This window comes from Heliconius melpomene, chromosome 18, assembly GCF_056956725.1.
Source record: "Heliconius melpomene rosina isolate 202511_hmr_F chromosome 18, ASM5695672v1, whole genome shotgun sequence".
In the NCBI taxonomy this organism is placed as follows: Eukaryota; Metazoa; Arthropoda; class Insecta; order Lepidoptera; family Nymphalidae; genus Heliconius; species Heliconius melpomene.
This window is the reverse complement of record NC_140406.1, coordinates 690408-705864: the sequence shown is the minus strand read 5'-3', so window position 1 is coordinate 705864 and position 15457 is coordinate 690408. Positions and strand designations below refer to the sequence as shown.

At 37.2% G+C, this 15457-nt stretch overlaps 1 protein-coding gene across 4 annotated transcripts in view; it reads left to right on the top strand.

The window, feature by feature from the left end:
- Liprin-alpha (PTPRF interacting protein alpha) overlaps nucleotides 1–15457 on the top strand; it is a 132013-nt gene that overhangs the window by 18674 nt on the left and 97882 nt on the right. The window lies entirely within an intron of this gene.

Below are 15457 nucleotides of genomic sequence, written 5' to 3'. Positions count from 1 at the left end.
CAATTGACAGCATTGACATTAATTTGATTTAATGTGTATTTTAGAAACATTAAAACCGCAGCGGCACGTCGTCTAACAGTATATGCGACGGTTATTGGGTTATTTTCATTTCCCTGGTCTGGTAACTTCACCACTTAACAAGCGATTTCAAGAATTGGCAATGGGGGCGTGGGGTACAGAGTGTGCGTGTCCTAACGCTAGGTTCCTTCTGCCTACCCTCCACTTAGCGGGATACATAAGGGACCTGAAAATATTTATAAATAATTAGGTAACCGTTTCATGGAAAATGTATCTCAATTAATTACAATATACGTAAAAGATCACATGTGTTTGTTGTTTCGTGAGTAAAAGGTTGAATATACATTTGTGTTAAATACCTGTTACGCCGCTACGCTCTTATAAACATTGGGCAAACAAAGTAGTCTATTTCCATATAGGACCGAGTTTTTCTTGGGTTATATATATTTTTTGCATTTCCATGCCTTTTCCGGAATTGTAGAGTAGGTAGAGAGAAATTAGTATTAAGAGACTCTGTTCCTACCTTCCACCTAATTTTTGAGACACTGCATGTTGAGTGGTTGAACTTATGGAAATAATTGAAATATAATCATTTCTCCGAGTGGAAATCGAACCCACACCCATCGTGGTTACAATCAGACGCTTTCCCACTGTACCTGCCTTTGGGTTATCATCTAAATGGTAAGAATTTCGAAAAGGTTGATCAAGTAGAAAATGATGTTGTCAGGAAAATCGGCAGAGGTTGTTCTCGTCGTTACTGAAAATATTTAAAGTGTCTGCATTTAAAAGTAATTTCGTTTATCTTCATAAGCTAGAGCGATTCTCCATTTTAAATATAAACACCTACAATTTATATAAATGTTATTAGGCATTATATCATTAAACCAAGTCTAATAAGAGCGAAGTGACAATATGATGGGACAGCTAGAGCATGATGCTAGTTTTATATTTATGAATACGTAACATTGGTAATTCTGTAAAGGTATTTAAACTAGCCCCGCCAGGAGCTTCCATTACAGTTTGTTTGTATTTAATGTTGGTATTTGTATATCTTATATCTATATATATAAAATCGAAAGGTCACTCACTCATCACGAAATCTCAGAAACTACATGTGCTAGGAATCTGAAATTTTGCATAGGAGTTACTTATAGGACGTAGGTGCTCGCTAAGACGGGAATTTGCAATATTCGATTTCTAAGGGGTTGTTTTTGGGGTCGAAAGTTTGTATGAAACTTCGTTACTACAAATGTTAGGAGTCTCAAATTTTGCGTAGACGTCACTAGGACGTAGCCATGGAGACAGAAATTAATAATAACATAGTTCACGCAGGTGAAACCGCGAGCGGGCCGCTAGTGTTTATATATTAACAATTAACGCTTTCGTATTTATACTAAACTTGAAGCTTTCGTAGATAGCGTATGACTGGAAATACCACAGTTGTGGGTCTGATCCCCGCTTGGCGAAATAATTATACATTTTTTTTTATTTTTCTCTCTTCACCTCATTATTACTAATTTCATCTTGACAGTTTGGCAGTGCGTGAGAAACGGAGTGTCTTAAAACTAGGTTCCCTCTGCCTACTCTGCTATTTGCATGATACTCATATTACCATAGTTGGGTTAGTGTGCTTTCTATAAACACAAACGAACAATTACGTGACATTCACAATCATCTAAATGAGAAGCTTAGGCTCTGACCCTTTGCGGTCTGACCTCTCATCCTTTAGATGTATTATGTACATATTATATGCATCCACATTTTTGCCTGTAGCCTGAAGCCTACAGCCTACACAGCCTCTACATTGAAGCCTTTCTTGAAGAAGTTTAGTTTTATAGATTTTTTTTAAAGAAAAGGGTTTTTACATTAATTATAATCTCCACACTGTATCCCGCAAATAACAGGGTAGACAGAACATGGGAGCTAGAGTTAAGACATTTCGTCACCCATTTTCCGCCGATTTCTTGAGACATTATGTGTTGAGTGGCCGAGTTCTTATGACTTGTTTCTACCTACAAGTACATATTGTTATAACATGCATTATGTGCTGCATAGATGTAATATTTAGATAAAGTGCATTGTAGGCAATGACTTCAACAGATATATATAACACGACTTCTTCTACATGATAAGTGTTATATATAGTAATATGCTCTATGTTGGACACCCGTAATCCGGGAGGGACATTGAATACCATTTTCCATTGACATTAATTACCTTTAGACACGATTTGTATCATTACTAGTGTAATCTGATCCACATATTTAACTAAATAAAAAATCCAAATGTTTTCAATTTAACTCGAGGCCGTCGAGACGCGGCGTTGCGTTTCGCCACTCTACATGCAATATCTCCCTGCCATATGCGGGATACAGCGTGCGCCATAAACTATGGCAGCCAGCTAAGTTGTCACAAATACAAACGAAAGAATTCCATGAATGAATGTTGACTCGAGGACCGAGAAACCGGTTGCCGTTTGACCTTGTCAAGGCAAGCTACCTGCGCAGTGCGCCTGCGCAAGCCAATCAACGCTAGCGCTATCTATTAGTTATTCTGCAAATCTTGCTTCTTGCTTTAGGGCTTGGATTTAATATGTGTTTGTAGATTATTTATTTCACACAAAATGAGTGCATTCTCCCGCAATTTTAACTTTGTCAATTTTTATAAGCCACGTTTCCGTTGACCTACACTTATTCGATTGGTACAAAAACATTATGGTTTTCGGTTTTTGCTTATTTAAAAAAAATCATGACAAGTGTTCGCAATTAAGAACATAAAGTTAGTCTAAATTGATCGGCGAAAACTTATATAATTTGAAGCACTAATATTGAACCTATTTGGATTTAAACGCACATACATATGTACTCACTTACATAGTGTACGTCAGTCTGTCTCATCTTAACTTCATAATTTTTTATATAATTGCTTGCGATAAAAACAATTATACATTAAAGGATTTTTCTCATTCTATCATTTGCATTAATTCCTGGAGAACGGTAGTGTCTTAAAAGAAACAGTGCCTTAACTCTAGGTTCCCAGGATCCCTCTGCCTACCCTACTATCTGCGGCATAACAGCGTAAAGCTAAAAAAGTTATATACCCTACAGTAGAATCACAAGCGTTACTGGTGAAATAGTCGTGTCGACGAATAATATCCGCTCAGCGGACGTTATCATCCACGCTAAGTACGTCTTCAGAGATTATATTGTGTAGAGATGGAGAGGATCGATGGCTTTTTAAATCTGATATTTTGAATATGACTAGAAGTTTGTTATTTTTAATTTCAAATATATTTTAGATTTATAATTTGATTTATTTCATATATTAATAGGCTTATTTGTTTTTCTTTTAATATTATCGAGATGTTTCATTATAAACATTGTAACTTTAATAACAAAATACCCTAAAACCTACTTGACCAAACAATAATTATTTATATATTAGCTTCATATGGCTAGGTTATAAACGTTTGTACTCCCTCCATTCTGTTACTACGTATCTCGTAATCTACTCAGTAAAACAATTCATCACCTTGTGGCTAGCCTGGTTATCAGAATTACATAGGCTTTGATTGATCAATAGTACCGACTGTTTAACTGCTTTACTTACTATTCACGCTTAACGCTGTATCCCGCACATAGCGAGGTAGGCAGACACTCCGTTCCCATTAAGACGCTTCTGACCCAATTCTCATTCGATCTGAACGCCGCGCTTTGTCTGGTTACCAGAAGGTGGACCACGTTTTCTCCAGTGGAAATCTAATCTGCAAATGTCGCATTTACAGTTGAACCCTTGCGCCAGGACAGGCCTTAACTTGTGCTAGAGGCTTAACTCATATTATCAAGATAATATCTCCTAGGCATCAGATATAATCAGGGATTTTACTACGTATGAGCCGTTTCACGCTTTTATTCATATTAGACTAGGCAAAAAGCACTGCCCAACTTTCGATACATTGCGTTTTGATTGACGGAATTCAACGTCACGCTTTGTATACCTAAACAAGGAAATGAAATTAGGTTAAAAATTGAGTTTGGGGCGCTCTCAAAGGCGGCACTCGGCAACTTCAGCCAGCCTTCGCTTCCGCCTTTACGCAAGGGGAATGACATCTTGGTCCATACGGCGAAGGAGAAAGCCGATCTCCTGGGCGCTCTCTTTGCCTCGAACTCGACTTTGGATGACCAAGGATCAACGCCACCGACCATCCCGCGGTGCCAGAGCTCAATGCCTGAGGTTAAGTTCAACCAAAAAGCTGTAAGGCGAGCTCTGTCCTCTTTGGACATCCATAAGTCGAGCGGACCAGATGGCATCTCCCCCTTAGTGCTTCGTTCTTGTGCTCCTGAGCTGACACCGGTGCTAACGCGTTTGTTTCGGCACTCTTACTCAGTCGGCGTAGTCCCAGATTCATGGAAGAGCGCTCTTATCCACCCGATCCCGAAGAAGGGCGATGGATCCGATCCATCTAACTACAGGCCTATTGCCATCACCTCCCTACTCTCAAAAGTCATGGAGAGCATCATCAATAGCCAGCTCTTGGTTTATCTAGAGGATCACCGATTGATTAATGACCGTCAATATGGCTTCCGCCATGGTCGCTCAACCGGTGATCTTCTGGTTTACCTTACCCACCGTTGGGCTGCGGCTATTGAAAGCAAGGGAGAGGGCCTGGCAGTTAGTTTGGACATGGCGAAGGCCTTTGATCGAGTGTGGCATGGAGCGCTCCTTGCCAAACTTCCATCCTATGGGCTTCCCGAGAACTTATGCAGGTGGATCGCCAGCTTTCTCACTGGGCGCAGCATCAAGGTCGTTGTCGACGGTTTTTGCTCCAATCATATGCCCGTGAACGCTGGCGTTCCCCAAGGCTGCGTGCTGTCCCCCACGCTGTTTCTTCTGCATATCAATGACATGCTGGAAGATTCTAGCATTCATTGCTATGCAGATGACAGCACGGTGGACGCTGTTTACTCCGGCCGCGCAAGTCTTTCTCGGGAAAACGCTGAACAGTACCGAAATAAACTTGTGTCTTCTGTTGAGGCGTCCCTCGAGATTGTCTCTTCATGGGGTGAAAAGAACCTGGTCCAATTTAACCCCCTGAAGACACAGGTTTGCGCGTTAACCACTAAAAAAACCCCATTTATCGTATCGCCAGTCTTTCAGAATACTCCCCTTTTAGCCGCGCCCAGTATCAGCATATTGGGCCTTAATGTTTCGAGTGACTGCCAGTATCGCGATCATCTGGAAAGCAAGGCCAAGTTGGCCTCGAAGAAACTGGGGGTCATCAATAGAGCGAGACGGTACTTCACGCCAAAACACCGATTGGCCCTATATAGGGCCCAGGTTCGGCCACACATGGAGTACTGTTCTCATCTCTGGGCTGGTGCACCCCAGTATCAGCTTGACCCATTTGATCGCATACAACGTAGAGCTGTTCGAATTATTAAGGACCCAGTAAGCTGTGAAAGGCTTGACACTTTGGCTCTGCGTAGAGACGTCTCCTCGCTGTGCGTTCTCTATCGCATTTTTCATGGTGAGTGTTCTGAAGAACTGTTCGACCTGTTACCTGCCGCCGAATTTTCCAACCGCACAGTACGTCACAAACTTAAATACCATCCACACCACCTGGATACGTGGCACTCCACTACTGTGCGGTTTCGTAGAAATTTCCTTCCACGCGCCACCGAACTGTGGAATGGCCTACCCGCGGCAGTGTTTCCAGGTCGGTACGATATGGGTACCTTCAAAAAGCGCGGCTATCTCCACCTTAAAGGCCGGCAACGCACCTGTAGCTCCTCCGGTGCTGCACGGGGTCGTGGGCGGCGGTGATCATCATCAGGTGACCCGAACGCTCGTTTGCCTTGTCCTTCTTCCATAAAAAAAAAAAAAAAAGAGTAACAGTTTTAAAAGTCAGATAAGCCTCTTCGTATTATGGCAAAGGATCCCTTTTCACGTTTTGGAATCATTATCATAAAAGGCATTAAGGCGGCCGAATCGAAGAAATTATTCAAACTTTTCTACCTTCGCTGATTTTCTTTTCTTTGTCTTCAGAGGATACTTTATTTAAATACAGTGCTTTAATGGAAATTGTATTATGGCTTTATTTTTTACATATATAGTTAGTTTTGGTGTTATGAGAATTATTTAATTTAATATTTATAAATTTATATATACATTTACATTTCATATATATATATATATATATTAGAATTTTGACGAAATAATTAAATATATAATTTTATTTCTATGTAAAAACAGAGAATCTGTAGAGGTAATTTATAATATAATAATAGACAGACAACGCACAGATGAAACTACTGGACTTAGAGAACTTAGACTTAGAAAGTTGAAATTTGGCATTTATGTAGGTAGAGCATATACAGAAATCCTCTATTATTTCTCCCCTACATTACCTGTAGGGGAGCAATAAAAGAGGATTTCACGTTTACGTAATAAAAGTTACGGGTAGTGTAACAATTGGTATGTGTGTATCTATTAGTGTCAAAAAGATGAATTTATATTTAACTTTCTTTCCCGTTTTTGGGTGAAGTATTTTCAGTTTTTGGCTTTGCTAATAAAAAGAGCGGCGTTTATTTCCGCCATTTAACATATCATTTCTTGAAAATTGGACGGAGAGAGAAACGGCGTGTCCTAACAGTAACTTCCCTGTCCTTATTGCAGGTTACAACGAGAAGTTATGAAAAAATAATAATAGAGTAAATAAAAACTAAGAATTTAATACTAATATTAACAATGGCAGTGTCTATCTTTATTTATTTTAAGTTTACTAATAATTACAAATATTAGTTTTATAAAAGAAGTCGAATTTTATACAAAAGATTATCAGAACTTTTCTCGCTAGATGTCGCCTTTAAGAAAATTTACTTTGACTTCCGCTTATTTATTTGCACAGTAGCACAATAATTGATATATTTAAATATAGAATTTGTTATTTCTGAAATAAAATTTAGTCAACGACTTTATAATTGTTTTTATTTAAGTAGGCTTATAATATCTGTATGGCTGCTTACCACTTAATTTTCGTGTTTATCAGGGAAGGTATACTATATAGGCTGTCCTATATATCATTAATCGCTCATTAAATCGCAGATAAATGCTAGTTAGTAATCAAAAACCGTCTAGTATACTATAAGGTCTACAGTTTAGATCTCCACAGTCGAACGGTTATGTAATTTAAAGTCTTGCAACACCATAAGTTTTATGGTTTTACTGTAATTATGGAAAATGAACAAGTGTCGCCTCTAGCGGAAGAGCGGGGTATTAGATGAGGAAAATTTTGACACGGCCTTTCTTGTTCAGTTTCCTTTATAGTTTGGCCACCCCACTGTAGATGGCGTTGGCAGTACTTAAAATGAAAATGTTACTGTGAATGATGTAGACTCCTTTTTAGAAGAAAAAATGGAATAATTTAATTTAAAACTGAATGTGAAATGTTTTGAAAATTGGATTTGAATGCCGCTATATACGGCATATGGCAAGAAGCTTAAAACATAATATTCAATGAGTGGTAAAAGTTTGATGAGAAAAACATTTAATGTATATTTGATTTAATAGTTTACGTAGAAATCTCTATAAAACGACTGTTTAAATTCTTATTATAAACAAACAAACTGACTAGTTTGTTTATAATAAGAATCATTACATACATCTAGATCTAGATAAATCTACATATAGATAGATAATTCACCTATTATCATTCATAGATATATTATTACCTTCATATGAAAGTACTTAAAAGAATGATGAGTCAGTTCAGTTTGTTTCGAAATTCATCATCATTGTATTAAAAGAACTAGGCTGTCGTGGCGAAGTAGGGCAGTGTCTTACTGTAAATGCGATGGTTGCAGGTTCGATCCACATTCGAGGAAATGATGTTGTAGGAGGTCCGCCAGACCGCCACTCAAAACGCATTATTTCAAATAATTGAAGGGCGGGTGGGAAACGAATTGGATTCGTTATTATTGCACACTGCTATATTTATACTATACTACCACGGTGAAGCAAGGATGGACGTGCGTCATTGTAAGATTTACAGGATGACATTAAGTTCAATCACTCACCGCGCAATGTCCGTGTCTAATTCGGATGTAGAGAATGGAGTCTTGACGCTACACTAAGTAGTAGGACTTTTTTTAATATAGGTATATCTGTACAGTGTCGAAACTCTGTTTTGCGAAGTACTTGAACAACAATCTATTATATTCTATCAGGTGTGGGTAGGTAGTCGTACTAGTAGTCGTACCTGGATGATGTTGAAAATCAATATTGTAGTTTTATCAATGGTTATTAAGAAAAAGTCTCTTATCATTTTTTTTTATCTTTGAATATCTTTACGAACAAGTAAATTAAAAAAAAAACAAAACTTGATTCCATAAACTTAATTCAGTAACATTCATGCCATCTAGACAAATCCAAGTCGAATGGTTTAACAGTTTCTAGGGCACAAAAGAACGGATGTACATATATTTACATATGCTCTAAAACATAACCCTCTTTTTGGACTTCGCCGCAGTCAGGTAAAAATATATTTCAATCACTTTTTAATAATAGCTTTTGTACTAACAAAAAAAGGTAACATTTTCAAATACGAGTACAAAATGACATTAATACGTTTCGGTGTGTGTAAGGAAAAAAGATAAATAGGATGTGAATCGAATTTAGATCTGTTCACACAATACAGCACAACAGAATATTGAAATGGAAGCGGACGAACACAGCACGAGTATATCCATTCCCAAATATTATTATTATTATTATTAAACAAGAGAGGTATGTACTGACTGTTAAGACATTCTATTCCCCACTTTCCGCCGAATTCTGGAGGCATTGCGTATTAAGTGACAAAACTCAAAGCCGCGCTTTGCCTCGAATAATTACTTGCTAGGATATTTCTAAGCTTCAAAACGTCAAAGTGACACCACCAACATGTCAAGTCACCAGTCAAGTCATCGAGCCAGTCAATATATTAAGAAAACCTATAGAAGTAACAAAAATAACAAGAACACGCTCTCTTATCTGCCAGTACTGGCGGTCATGGCGACTATTTATAAGCGCGCACGCATTTAAAGTTCATTCATTTTGGTAGCTCTAAATTTAGAAACATCTGTTCACTTGATCGTAGGATGTGGGCGGGTGTGGACGTGTGTGAATAGATTGTACTAAAACATCTAGTTCAGATATTCTACATATTTTGTTTATGTAGGGAATAGATATATATGTATTTGTGGTTGATTTGAATTTTGTTAAATAAATCAAGTATTGTAGCGCGTTGTACGGACAATGGCATCGATCTTTACGTAACAGAACAATTATACATAAACCGCGGTATCCTTTTTCTTCAAGTTCAAAATATTCTTTATTCAAATAGACAATTATACGCACTTTTGAATCGTCGAATGGACATACGTATATACAAAAAGCTACCACCGGTTCGGAAGGCAGTTCTGATGAGAAGAGCCAGCAAGAAACTCAACAGGTGCTCTTTTCAAAATCAATGGTATAATTTAACTATTACATTAGCTGGCAGCTATCCTGCATTACATTCAATATACATTAATTCTTCTTATTTTAAAGTCTTTAAAATGATCAAGAGTGGATGAATTAACTTTGCCGCACTATATTTATAAACTTCAATAAAAAAACGAGTTTGTATATATTTATTAAAATAAATATATTACCTAAAAATCTTACCATATTATTTGCTACAAAAATAATATGTATTGTTAAAAGTCTGATCAAAATTCCAATTAATGTTTTTCCTTTTTGGCTCTTTATAAGCCACCATTCCTAAGAAAACATTGTATGTTCTCATCAAAGAAAACCAGTTTCCTTTAACTTCTTATTTGTACTTATTTATGTGAGTATAATTATAAAATCTTGAAGTCGTCAAGGCGCAATGGCATAGCGCCTGACACTAAACACAACGTTTGTGGCTTTGATTCCCACACTGGGAATGATATTTTTAATATCCTCTCTGCTAACAAATCAAAGTTGACTTCCGCTACGGAATGTCTTGAAAATTGGGCAGAAAGCGACGAACGGAGTGTCTTAACACTAGGCTATCTCTGCCTACCCTACTATATGCGTGATATACCGAGAAGTTGATAAATAATAAAAAAAATCTAAGTATGTACCATTAAATTTATTTAAACAAATGCTTAGGCATAACTTTCTTTTCTTTCTAACATCAAGAGCATTTTGTTGAATAAATAAAATACTTACTATTTTTATTAACACGCCTTTGTCTTAAAACATAATAGAATAGTAGTACCTTTATAACATTCTATTCAGTTATTTACTTTAGTTAAGGAGTGCCTTTACGTTAAATTGCTTCTAAATCCAGTTCAATCCTGAACGTGGTAAGTTTAGCCGTCTTAGTGTTTCCAGCCCAAATTTACGATAATGGTCGGTACAAAGTGTTTAAACCTAAATTGAATATGAACGGGCGACCACCGGGGTCGGTTAGGTGACCTATAGCTCTATTATTTCTCTAATGGGGTAATTATACCCGTTTCGCTCGAGTCGTATGGGCATTAGCTATGAATTATGGCGCAGCCTGGAGTACCTCTTAGTGCAATTGGGTCGGGTTGAAGTAATATTGGGGTGTGCGGAATGGTTGTGGGTTCAATTTTGTTTATTTTTAATGTGCGAAGGTGATTGTTTTCTTACTTTGCTATGAGTTACTTTTAAATTTTAAGATTCTCCCCCATATGGCATGAAACAATCAATCGATTGGTGGACTATATAGCACAAATATAATTTTACAAGTCTAAAATTTAACGTGTTCAACCAACCAAAATACTCAGCTTGATAATATTAGTAGACAAAAAGAAGATAAATATACATATTGTAAATGTATTTTATTAGATAAATATATTTTTTTACCTTCACGCTGTATTTATTCCACACATAACAAGCTAAGCAAAGGGAACCTGGGAACCTAATGTTGTAACAGAATTCTGAAAACCAGACCTCATTACCAGAGCGAATGGATAGAATCGAACCCATTACCTGTCGCGTTTACAATCATATGCTTTTGTTCATGCTCCACGACTAGCCTCTAATAATATAATACGTGAATATTTTTTTTAGTACAAAACACGGTTTTAGCCTATTTTCTCACAACACTCGACGCCACTCGGTCTCTTATTTCGTAAGTAGTTGTTGTCTTGGTGCGGGTAGGTAACATTTATAATGATTGATGATGCGAGCTGCAACTTAACACGTAATGTCTTCAAAATAGCAGTGCCTGGGAAACAGTGTTTCATCACTAAATTCCCTCAGTCTAATCTGCTATATGCAGGATACAGAGTAAAGTAAAAAAATAATATATCCATATTAATATTATAATAAATGGTATTTACAATGAAATGTGCTCTAAACGTAGATGATTATAGTACTAGTGTATGGGACCATACAGATGTGCCCAGATGATGTAATTGATCAGGTCTATTAAGCATCCGGTGGACGAACGCGGCCACGTGGGCGGGGGCGGGGATAGGTCACATATAAATTAACACCGTGCGGTCCGTAGATTGTTTGTAATAAAAATGTCTCTATTTTTAGGTATATATTTTCTTCTTTCTTACTAGTGTAATAGTTTATTGTGTCACTGTGAGTGAAATTGGCGTGAATAAGCTATTACTTAGAGATTTGTTTATATTATTTCCTCTTTGGTAACGAGGTAATGCGCGTGGAACGAAGTCACATAACACTAGAACTCTTCTGCTTAGCCTACTTTTTGCGGGATACAAAGTGAAACTAAAATAAAGAAATAATAATAAATGAGCAAAAAACAACAGAGTAATAATCTATGAAATTACAGAAAAGCCAGCGAGCTTAGTTCACACAGTAATGAGAGCTTTGTGCGCGCGTCACACGGACGCACGGACGCACGGGCGGGTCGAGTCAGAGAATTAGCATTGAATGGTTATAATTGTACTGTTAGTGTTGCTGAGATCTGTCGTATAGTTTGCATTGTAATCTAAATTGTACCTGCGTTGGCATTCTGGGTGTGTCACAGCTGGGCATCACAGCTGCCATCCTACTTCGTACTAGTAATATTATAAATATGAAAGTTAGCGAAGATGATTGTTTGTTACTTGATGACTTTGATAAGCTTATTTGTTAGAGGCTTAGATGCCGCGGGCGGGTTGATAGTTTTTTCATAAAAGGAATATGTTACCTCATATATAATAGGGTGGGTAACACTAGAGTGCCATATCGTAAATCAGTCCGCGCTTATTCCAATATACCGACGTATCGTTGCATAAATCAATTTGTACCCAAACGCAGTGTCGTTCAAATAACTGGCAGTTTTACCTGTTTTTACTAGGTTTTGTACAGGACGGTGTGACGGTGCACAGCCAACAAATATGCTTATAATTCTTGGTTGCGCGCTGACTCCTTGTTCATTCAGGTATTCCCCACTATGGTAAAAATATAAAAGTAAAATCCCAAGTATCATTGGTGTCTATAAATAATTCCGCCTGCGCACAAGTTGACATGCGTAAAAATGAAATAGGTAATATTGTACAAGTAGCATACGGCGCCAGATGTAGTAACTAGTATTTAATAAGCGCACACTATAAATCAGTCGGCTCGTGTTTCAAAGTGTCGCCGGTGGCGCAGCGGCGATTGCAGACGATAACTCAATTATTATTGAATAACCAGGCATTAGTAGAGACTGGCTGTTGAACCTATCATTATATACTGTTTATAAACATTGTTAACACCGCAATTATGAATTAAAACAATAGTCCATTTTATATTTGCCCAAATGTACAAATTGTCCAGGTCTCGGCTAATCACTTAGTCTAAGTTATTACAGCTTCCGTGCAAGTTGGATAGGAGCTATCTAAGTGTAGTTTTGCTTAGTTCCAAGCGGTTGACGTCTTCAGTGTAAATTCTTGCCTCTGTAAGCTCACATCGGATAGGTTCATTAGTTTTGTTAAGTTCTTCATGGTATTTGAGTATAGATGATAGTAAAATGTTTACACTATAGGCGAACTATTTTGGTGATCTTTTTTCTCAGAGTCTTACGTAACGGTTGGTTTCGGTCTCAGTTTTTACCCCATACTTTCGGCTTTTCCTCGCTCTAATAACGAGGCAAACTGCAGCGTTGAGGCTTCGCCATTCAAGACGTGATGCCTCTAAAATTCGGCGGAAAGTGGGGAACGGAAGTGTCTCAATGGGAGCGCAGGGTTTTAACACTAGGTTCCTAGGTTCCCTCTGTCTACCCTGCTATGAGCGAGATACAGTGTGAAGCTAAAAAAAACAGATTTTCGGAAAGTGTCCTAGAATTGCACGATCGGATTCGCCGTACTAGGTACTCTATTTCATCATCGAACTGCCTCGTGACAACTGTACCTACGTCGTGGGAAGTGTATATCGCACGAGAAAAAGGACTTGATTCAATATTCTTCATACGCACAGCGGAACCATGGTCCTCGATGCCGGCATATATATTCTTGTCATATAACGTCGGTGTCTCCAAATATAAAGTGCATAGATATTTGCTTGTACTTATGCAGATATTCAATTTATACGTAAACATAAAGGAACATAATCATTTCGTATTTTCAACTAAATTTTATGATAGTATTATATAATTAAAAAAACTGCAACGAAAACACTCTGTTGGGAGAGAATTTTAATTAAAAATTCTTTATTTCCAGGATTAAATGCATTTAAAACAAACAACGTCACGTTATTAGCATATAGCATTAATTCAGAATAATCAGTTCCATTACAACACAATTCACAATTAAATCTATAAACAAATTATTACGAAGCGAAATCAAATCAAGCTGACCTTCTGTAATTTTCGGGTAATTTAATAAATCGTCTCAAGTTCTCAGCGCTATCCGAATTCGCCCCGACCCGACCGGGTCCGGCGGCAATCAGAGGAACTTCATGCCAGCTATTCAATTATAAACGCGATCTCCTTGATGCCTTTGTCGGCCCCGAAACTGATGCTTAGAAGGATCTGTATGATTTTTTTATCATTTTCTTGAGTGAAAAACTGTAGAAGTCGTGTTTTTTTTGTTTCACTTTAATTGCTTTGGATTTTAGATTTTTCTTACAAATACTTGTACAGGTTGAGAAGCTTTTTTTTCAAAGTAATGTCACGTTGCCTTTGTGAATTTTATTTAAATTTTAATATTAAAGTAAGGCCGTCGTTTCGCAACGGCTTTAGACTGTAAAGGCGACCGTTGTGAGTTCGATGTCCTCTTCGAGGAATAAATGATAATAAAAAATAATTGTTGAGTTCCCTCTAAGTGCTATATGCGAGATACAGCGAGAAGATAATCAGCATCGGTTCTTGTCTTTTTTCTAGTTAAAAATGTTTATTTATTCTTCTATAAGAAGGGAAGATATCACTGTTTGGTTAAATTTCCGTAAAAAGAAATGCTTACGTTTCGCCGTTATTCTCATTCTCGGAAATGGACATGACCCGTCGTATCGTTCAGATTTATATAAAGTCATGACTACTGCCCGCCAGTTTATCTAGGTATCAAAAAAAGATGTCATCTCACAGTTTTATAAAGCTATAGCATATTTAATTTTAACTTCAACAAAATGATATGAATGTAAGAAAATATTTTATAAAAATATTACCGATTAGGATACAGCGTGAAGCTAAAAAAAAGTTTTAAATATCATTTTGTAGTTAAAAATGATACAAATATGTGCCTACCTTATGGTGTTATTGTTTATTCTTGAGATTCGCGCTAGCCGTAACTTATCTATATATATAAAATCGAAAGGTCACTCACTCGTCACGAAATCTCAGAAACTACATGTGCTAGAAATCTCAAATTTTGCATAGGAGATTTATAGGACGTAGGTGCTCGCTAAGACGGGAATTTGCAATATTCGGCTTCTGAGGGGTTGTTATTGGGGTCGAAAATTTGTATGAAACTTCGTTACTACAAACGCTAGAAGTCTCAAATTTTGCATAGACGTCACTAGGACGTAGCCATGGAGACAGAAATTAATAATAACATAGTTCACGCGGGTGAAACCGCGAGTGGGCCGCTAGTTTTGTATAAAACTTTTCTTCAATTCTACACAAATATATCGATTTATATTATGTATATACAGGGTGGAATTGTCAGCACCACTTTAAATGAAACCACAGTCTTAACTACTCTATAAAAGCCTAATATAATTCAGAAAAAAAATAATTCCCAAAAATGGAAAAGTTATTTTTCCAAACAAAATAAATAATAAAATTATCGTTTTAAAATAAAACGCCATTTGTGAAGTATAACATAGGCACGTACACACCTGTCAAAGCGGCAACGTCGCATACGTATGTGTGCGTGACACGAAATACAGGTATGGATAAAAATCGTGAAATGAAAAAAAAATCCTACGCCCAAACTGTTGAGGTACCTTGATTAATTTTTTTACTTCTGGG